General features: G+C 43.8%; 1 pseudogene; it reads right to left on the bottom strand.

Annotated features, from left to right (window-relative positions):
- Positions 1-2812: 2812 nt before the first annotated feature.
- LOC115647663 lies at positions 2813-8146 on the bottom strand (annotated as a pseudogene).
- Between the last annotated feature and the right edge of the window lie 967 nt (positions 8147-9113).

Here is a 9113-nt window from a genome sequence, read left to right as displayed (position 1 = left end):
GCTTCATGCTGTGGTAGCGTGACCAGATGTCCTGTTTTTATAGGGACAGTCCAGTTTTTGTGGACTTTTTCTTATATAGGTGCCTATTACCCCCTATCCCCTGTCCTGTTTTTTTTCAGTTGCTGTCTGGTCACTGTACGCAGTAGCTACCTCAGATCACAAACACCACTGAAGGCAATGGGATCTCTGGAGAAAGACAATGATAGCCTGGCCCCATTGAAATCATCCACTTGGAATGACAAATACTCAACACCACTCAGGAGTGGAATTTTGCAATGACTTCAGTGGGGCCAGGATTTCACTCAGAATGCCTGCAGGACTGGTCCTATAAACCACCGGCACTTGTGCACTTTTGCTGAAACAAAAAAGGGAACAATAACTGACAAAAAAAAAAAAAAAGTAATTTTACAAGAGTGAAATTCCATGTTACAGCAACACAACAAATATGATCATCATAATATCACTACAAATCTATTATTTGATTGGTTTCTTTTAAATTGTTGCTGTATTCATTCATACATCTGAAATTTTATCCACATTAACCAGAGATTTAATCAAATTGAAGAGACTGATTTTAGTACATATAAAAGCACAGTTTTTCATTACGTGAAGATCTGGTAATCAATCTAAATGTATTAAACAAGGTAAATAAGAATAAAAGCAATAATGAAAGCCAACATTTGACTGAGGGGAAGTGACTCATTACATGGAGCATGCAAATCACTTTTGAGTCCACTAAGTCATTCTTAAAAACAGTACATCAGTACTTCACTGGAAATTACAAGGTAGTATATATAATAAAAATGAATAGTTTGGTTTTGTATATCACTTTTCATGCACAGAGTTCAAAGCCTCTTATGGAGGTTCATAATCATAATCACCCTGTAGCAGAGTGGGTCTCTGCTCCGGCCCAGAAGGGGTTAAAACAGCCCTGGATAAGGGCTGGGTCTAGAGAAAGCAGCCTTTTAGGCTGGGCTGATTGGGGAAGTGGCAGCAGCTGGGGCCACATCCCAAACTGAGCAACAGGCCCTTATATAAGGGCAGAGAAGCCAGAAGCCCAGACAGTCTCTCTCTGTGTTCAGAGAGAGTGAAGGGCCTGGCTGTAGGGAACCAAATAAGGTACCTAGGGTGAAGCAGGCCTGGGGAAAGGCAGAGGAGCCCCTGCCTGGAAAGCCCCAGGCTTCAGCCTAGCAGAAGGCCAGGAGGTACTGGGAGTTGCAGGGTGCAACCCAGGGGTAGGCCAAGGCAGCAGGTCCAACCCGCTTTGCTGATGATGAGAGGCTAATACCGCAGTCTGCCCCAGGGGCAGTTGCTAAGACACTGAGGCAAAGTGGGGATGGGGGGGGTTCCCAGGGAGGGGAACCCTTAAGAAAGAGGAAGGGGTTACTGCCAGGGGGCAGAACCCCACCCAAAAGGGACACTGGGGTCCAGGGAGGGATACGGGGCCAGTAGCCGAAAGGCAGATCACCGGCCTGCAGAGGGTGTTCTGAGCTGGAATTTGAGCTAATTCCCAAGGATGACCAACAGGAGGTGCTATGGGGGTGAGTCCACATGTTCTCACACCCCCATTTTACAGATAGGAAAACTGAGGCGGAAAAGTGACTGGGCCCACACCATTACTTCCAAAGGGAAGCCTCAGAATGATCTCTTAATGTTTATAACATAAGAACGGCCATATGAGGTCAGACCAATGGTCCATTTAGTGCAGTATCCTGTCTTCCGACAGTGGCCAATGCCCAAGAAGAGATTTCTCCATTGTGGTTGGGATTCTTAGTAACTATTTTCATTGGACCAGAGTGAGGCCCATGCGAAGGCATAAGGGGTCATAAGGCCTCCCTTAGCTCTCCTCTGCAGGTTTATTTGTACCATGGTGAGGTGCACAGAGATCAGGCTCCACAGAGTCCCTATAGCCTCCCACCATGTGCATCTGAGTGGGAGTGGATGGGGAAGGGGCAAACCCCTGGCTCTGCTCCCAACACACTGGCTAGCACAGCTGGGTCATTGCACTGGGGCACACATCCTGAGCCAGATGTGGGTTTGCACAGGGTACCTCTCCTCAGACCTGGGGGAGAACTAGGAAGCAGATCGTGAATGAGTCACAATACACTTCCTAGGCTGCTCTTGGGACAGCGTAACAATGCACTGCCCGGTATGCACAGTTCAGGGCAAAGCCCCAGCTGAGCTCATAATGGTTTCGAGTTTCCTTAGGAATATGACTTCAGGCAAGCTGAGTGCGCGACTCAGGTCCATCAAGACTTTTGGTTCCAGGCATTGTAGTTTACTGCTTGGGTGCTCACTTCAGCTTCCCACATTGGCTTTGTGATCTTCAGTCCAAATAGTTCCTGGATCTAGGCCCCAAATACTTAGGCTTTGATTCAGAAAAGCGCTTAAGCACGTGATTAAGTCCCATGTAGAGTCGCCAATCTGTCTGCCCCTTTTTTCAAACTCAGTGATACTTGAGTAATATAAAGGAGGGTTATTTTTTAAAGCATGTAGGGGAGTTAGGAACCTGCAACCACACACACGAACTCTCAGTGCAAAAGGGACACTGAACTGCCTTTGAGTTTGAATATTTCACCCATATTGAAATAACATAAGCCCAGAGTGTTCCTCACCATAGACAAGTTAGTCTCCTTCACCCTTCCAGAGCTTGAGCGAAAAGAATTTTCATGTATTTTTAGAAAATAGTGTGATCAGCTAATTATGAACACTGCTGAGAGATGATGGGAGCTCAAGTACCTTAAAACCAATGATAGTTGAGCGTGCTTAGCCCCTTCTAGGATCAGACCTTACTTAAAAATATATTAACATCTTACTGGAACGCAACATTTGTTTTCCATTGAATCAATATCTTTCTGTCTTTATCTTCACCAAAATATTTTTCCAGGTCCTTTGTGACTGCAGTGTGTTCATCAATTGGCTTGTCAAGAAATCCGCTATCTTGGATATTTCTTCATTTTTAATTCGATTGCTGAGCTTGTTCTGCAGGTCAAGCATGTGACTTCTTAAAGCCCAGGTCTATTTACTATACTTTGCTTCCAGCCGGTGGTATGCTGTTCTTAAAACTGAACACACAATTTTCATTTACCAAACCCCTCCACAGGTCCTGAATGCGCACTTTCAGTTCTGGCATACTCAAAACACTGCACTGGGAATTTTCTTTTGCAGCCATGAGAATCTTGCTCTTCAGTTCTTGCACATTTTGGCTGTAGCTGGGGTTTGGAAGTGCCATCGGTGGGTCCCCTTCCCAGAGGTGAGCAAAGTAATGAATGTGGGTGTTCACGTCAAATCGGATAACGTCATTAAAGCAGGTAACGTCACAGAACTCTTGCTGGCCTGCAATAACTGCCATTTCATCTAATTCTTGTTTTTGGCATCTTCGTCCTTCCATATTCTTTTCATTTGCAGTTAATTCTCCAACATTTTGGTGCACAAACAAACAGCTTGGAGAGAGCTTTATCTGCTTCATCCTCAGAAATTCCTGGACAGCGATCTGCAGGATATCTTGCATTTCAGAAGGATTCTCTCCAAAAATATTGATCACCGTCATGTTGCCAACACCAATGACAAAAGTGGCTAGCATATTATCACGATCAAGAGTTGCTCTGTTTGCTAGCTCTATGGCCTGAAGCCCTTCAGTATCAATAATCAACATAAAGTCGAAGTTCAGCTTTTGTCTAAACTCTTCATCCACCTTCAGTAGGTGCATAAATGCTCCCCTAGTGCACCTGCCAGCATTGACATTGAACTGAAGACCAAACATGGTATTTAGTTGACTTTCCAGTGCTCTGGATGCCAAGCACTGAAAAGACAAACACCTTTTTGTCTCCTAGCTTCTCAGTTAACTTGTCAAAGATGGCTCCAATCCATTTCAGTGGCACATATGAAGCATCACCATCCATCACCTAAATGGGATGCCCTGAAACCATCAAATCGGCTGCAATTTGTGGCAGAGTAGCAAAATCTTTGTCTTTTGGGTTCATTGCATCCAGAGTTTCATAAATCTGACCTACTTCTCTCAAAATGTGTTCAAGGCTCAGGGAAGATCCATTTACCTGATTTGATAGTTCTAATTTTTTTTCCAATTCTTTATCTCCTGTATTTCTTTTTTCTAGCATTTGTGACCACAACTCATGGTATTTTTGGTGAAGTTCTGCAAGGTGGTCAGAAGACAAGTCATCCATAAATACTTTCAACCACTGCAGGAAGTACATTTCCGTTGTCTCTGAATTTGATTAGAGAATGTCCAGCAATTACCTCATTAAATCCTTGAGGGGGAATGCTGTCCTGAATTGTCTATGCCGTACCTTACCTTTTTTCTGATTTGGTTTTGCTTTTGTGCTGTTCAATCCCTATGTTTTCACTCTCCTGCAAGCAGCTGAGTTCTTTGTCCTTTTTACACCATGTGTGCCATAATTCTACTTGCAGAGGCAAGAATTTGGCCTTGGCCTCTACTAACTTATTTGCACTCAAAATACTTATCACTGCCTGTGCCAATGACTTTCCTTCCCTACATTCTGGATTATCTTCATCAATGAGGAATCCATGATATCGAGGAATATCAGCACATGCATCTAGACTGTAAGGGGTATTTGACACTTCTAGAGCACACTTAATTTTTGCTTTCAGCTTGTCCATTAATTCAGCCTCATTACGGTTCTTGACAGCAATTTTTACTCGTTTTTCTTGTCTGTTCACTGAAATTCTCTCTTTGTCAACACACAGAAAGATGAAAGGTTTTGGAGATTTCAGCAGATCTTGCAAAAGTTTCCTGCCTCTTTCATTCTGATCAGCATCTGACAAGAGAACTACATTGACAGAAGCAATTTCCTGTAAAATTTGACTTGTTGCTCATGTCCCCTTGCATGTCCATGCAGGTTTGTGAATGCGATGTCATCACCCTTTCCTCCTGGACAGTACCAGGTGATTTCTATGACATCTTTCATCAAGAGACCTTCTTTGCTGCTGCCTCTACAATGACGGTGGAAAAAAATGTTATGCTTTTGCTTGCTCAATTAAGTATTTAAGATCTGAGATTTAGAAGATGAAGATCTTCCCAATCTTATGAAAGATACCAGTGGTGTATGTGCTTGATATACCCATTTGTCTTTGCTTTCCTTAACCCCAGTCGCCTCATCATTTCTCATGACTAGTCCATTTCTTCTTATCTTGGCAAAAGGACCAAAGAGGGAATTTTATTTGGGAGGTACAAGGATTTGACACCAGAATTGGGAGTGCAAATTGACATAAAGATAGTTTTGTTGAAAGATATTGTCTTGTGAAGTCATCTGCACAGTGAAAAATTGCCATCTGGATGTCCGTGGGGTGCACATGTTTCTGACTTGTAGCAGATTCACTAACTTCTTCATTGATATTATTAAAAAGATTATCTAAAGATTCATTCACATTGGCTGTGGTGTTGGGTGTATTTGTACTTTTTATTTTGCTGTCATCCCTGTAAACCAGACACCTTACACGATAGTTCAGCATCAACAGCTTTTGCAAAAAATAAAGTGGCAGCTCATTCTCAATTCTGGGCTGGTCATTTTGAAAAGTGGTCTGGTTGATTACATGGGAATCAGCTTTTGCCATTTTCCTTGGGTGGTAGTTTTCAAGTCCAAGATGCTTGATCAAACTTAAACATTCCAGAGTTTCACTAGAGCTGTGTGTCTTAGCATTAGTGGACTGCACTTCTTTCAGCTCTGTTTTTGGTAGTTCTTCTGGTTCAGCTCCTTGACAACCATTTTCTACTTCTTTTGTCATATCCTGTGTCTGCAGATTCTCATTTGCGTCTTCACAGACCCCCTTTTATGAGGGAATTCAAGTTTCTTTCTTAAACTTCCCAGTCACTGCATTCATTCTGCTTTTGAAGGATGTTAATAACTTCAGTGGACAGTGAGTTTCCCATGTGATGTTTCATAAAAGTCAAACCTTGTTTCTTCTCTTCTGGAGACAACGTCTTTGAATTCAGCTGCTGTCACTGTCAGACCTGTCAACAACAGGAAAGCCTTAGCTCTGGAAACATCCTGATCCCTAAGAATCAAATATCTCATGTGCCTTTTGCATTTCCTTTAACATGAACTTAATTTCTGGGCACCCAAGGAGATACTGAAAAGTGTTACCATCCACACGGTATCCTGCCCTGGCGGCAATGGAGATCAATAACAGTTCTATGTCTATCTGCTCTTGGCCCTGTAGAGACTTCCACAAGGAACACAAAGCTAAACTCACATCCAAGCTGACCTTTGCCTTTGCTTCCTTCACTGCTGCTGGGGAGGAATTAGGCCCATGGGTAACAGCCTGTATGTAATTCTTCATTTCCTGTAGGGCTTGAATGAAATCAGCAAATTCAGAAACACGAATAGATTTTTGTGGCTTCTCTCCAGCATGAAAGATCCACTGCATAATGGAGGAAGATTTGGGGAAATTCTTAACTGAATAGACATGAGGGTCCAGAAGGCAGCGCAGCAGAGATTTGGTGGGCATAATCTTTGCATAGTAAAACTCTGTTTTCCAGGAAATCCTAAAGCACCTTATCCGACAGGCAAATGTCGGTCCAGGTCCAGTTGTGTTTTGTTTTTTCGTTTAGCTTGTCTTTGAAGCTGAGTAGAGTCACCAGCTGCTCTTCATCCCCAGTGACTTCCCAGGTCTTCATTTCCTCTAAGAATGATCTAGCCTCATCCACTGCACTGACTAATTCCTCCCCAACCAATATACTTGCACTTAGATTTGTTACTGCTTCCTAGGCCCTTGTGAGACTGCTGCCCATTTGATAAACATTGTTAAAATCTTGTCTGTGATTGGACAGGATTATGTCCCACACTGGAATCAGCAGAGAGCCTCTGTCAATAATAGACCCAGTTTTGTTACTGGCCAGTAGCCCAGATTTCCATGCTGTGAGTGAATCCACTCCAGGTGGGCCTCCTGTCTTGGTAACAGACAGCTGAATCTCTGGTTGGAAGGTTTTTGTATTAGTGCCTTGAAAGGATATTTTGGAATCTGATTTTGATACATTAACGCTTCCTGCAGCATGACAACCAAAGCCACCATGGCTGCCCCCAACATAGGAGCTGTGTGCATCAGATGTTTGTTTCTTCACCTTGTCCAGCTGTTCTGCCTGGAATCCCTCAGAAGACACCTTCCACCAGAATATCCCACCCAAGTGAAGAGGGCCCTGGTTTACATGAGACCCAAATCTGTTGAAGAGTCGCCTGCCCCTGCTCTTCAGAATGGTGAGCTTGTCCGGCTCTGGAGTGTGACTCAAAAGCATCTTGATTTCTTTTAACTCTTGCAGCGCTTCACTGGAAAGTCGAAGCTGATCCTTGGGGAAGTAGCACGAGGCCAGTGGGATGTAGTTGTACGTGGTGGTGCAAAGGAAGGTATGTTCTGAGCGGGACCTGTGGGTGTCTTCAGATGTGCTGTAATCTGAGCTGGTTTCAGCACTAAACCCCCCAAATCCACCTTTGCCTGTGGCACTAATGCTGAAGCCCAGCTTCTCCATGGTCCTGGTGAATGTGGATTCTACTGCAGAAGATGAAAACTCCTTCTCAAACAACGGCCCTTGTTGTGGACCAAAGAGCTTGAACCCTTCTGGGATGTCTATGAGCTGCTCTCGCTTCTCCACCACCTCCATGAGTTTGTTGGTCTTGTAAATGCTCTGCAGGGCCAGCCCTCCCGACACCCATCTCAAAACTTCCTTGTCAGGGAGATTCTCGCTCTGGGACACCGACTCCTCTGGGAGGCTTAATTGCTTGTGCATATTCTCCATCAAAGTTTTCTGAGAGGGAGACCAATACTCTGGGGCTATGCCCATAGCTACCTGCAGTTCCTCCTCTTTCTTTCTCACAGCTTCCTCAGGGCGGCTCCTGACTTTCTTTTCATTCTTGCAGTGTCAATTCAGCCTGCTTCTTTCGAGTCTCCAAGTGCTCCCCCTGCGGCTGCTTCATTGCTGTCTGTCAGGTTACATAGCTTTCTTAATGCCTGCTTTTCCCATGGGTACTGTACGTCACTCTCTAGTTTTAGGAAGTCGTCATATCTCAGGTGTTCTAAAGCTTGTAGAGACGTCACCCCAAATTTATCTTGTAGTTTTGGCAGCCAGTACTGGGAACTCAATCCAGTTTGTGAGTTTCTGTACCAATTCTTCCATCTCGGTGTGTTTTTCTTCTACAGACATTCCCTGAAGTACATCATTTTGATTTTCCTCCTCTGCGGACATGGATTTTAAAAACAAATATAGATTATATGTCACTTTTACCTGAGTACGTTAACCCTCATGCAAATATGTTTCTAAATCTCGATTTATTGGCATGTTCTGAGATTTCCCAGGGCTCAAACATTACAATGCTGGTATCCTCACCCTGTCCCAAAGCCCAGTAAATGATACACTGGTCTTAGAATTTCTAAGACACTCACCTCATGGGACTGTGGCTGGCCTGTCCCATCCTCTTGATGTCTCCTTTTCTGCCAGGATATACAATAAAGGGTAGACATTTAAATACACTTTAAAAATCTCATCGTTAGTTATGTCACCTTTTCGCTCTGTCCACTGTTCATTAGGTTAAATGGAATATATGGGCCCAAAGAGTCAAAGGTGTTAACATCGTCCTGAAACTGTCCAGTCCTGAGCAGATTTAAACAAAGTTTGGTATACAGAGAGCTCCGCCTGCTCTGTGCCATGGCAAACTCTCCATTACAATCTCTAAACATTTTATTACAGGTTCAGAAAAGAGAGAAAAAACCAGTTAAAGCCTTGGAAATGTGAAGTAGCAAGTAAGGCACATTTCAACCACAACCCTTGTTCCCGTTCCCATTAGCTGTACAGAGTTTTTGGAAAGAACCCTCCCTTGTCTGACAGTCTCTTAAATGGTGGGAAAGATTGTAATTGTCCTTTTGGGGAAAAGAAAAGTAGTTAGTTGAGCTGGGCTGGAGCTGTTGTTGCTGCATTAAAGTCGGATCCTGCTTCCTTTCAAACAAAATGAGATGAACAGACAGAACGGGGAGAGAAAGGAACAGCAAAGACAGTAAATCCAGGTTCCGCTCTGGTGTTGACCGTCACTTGCAGTCTCACTGCTGGAAAACAACAGGCAAAGCACATGGTCTCACCACCCATTCCA

The sequence above is a fragment of the Gopherus evgoodei genome, chromosome 3, assembly GCF_007399415.2.
Source record: "Gopherus evgoodei ecotype Sinaloan lineage chromosome 3, rGopEvg1_v1.p, whole genome shotgun sequence".
Classification (NCBI taxonomy): domain Eukaryota; kingdom Metazoa; phylum Chordata; order Testudines; family Testudinidae; genus Gopherus; species Gopherus evgoodei.
Note: the sequence above shows the minus strand (reverse complement) of the source record. Positions and strands in the feature narration are given on the sequence as shown.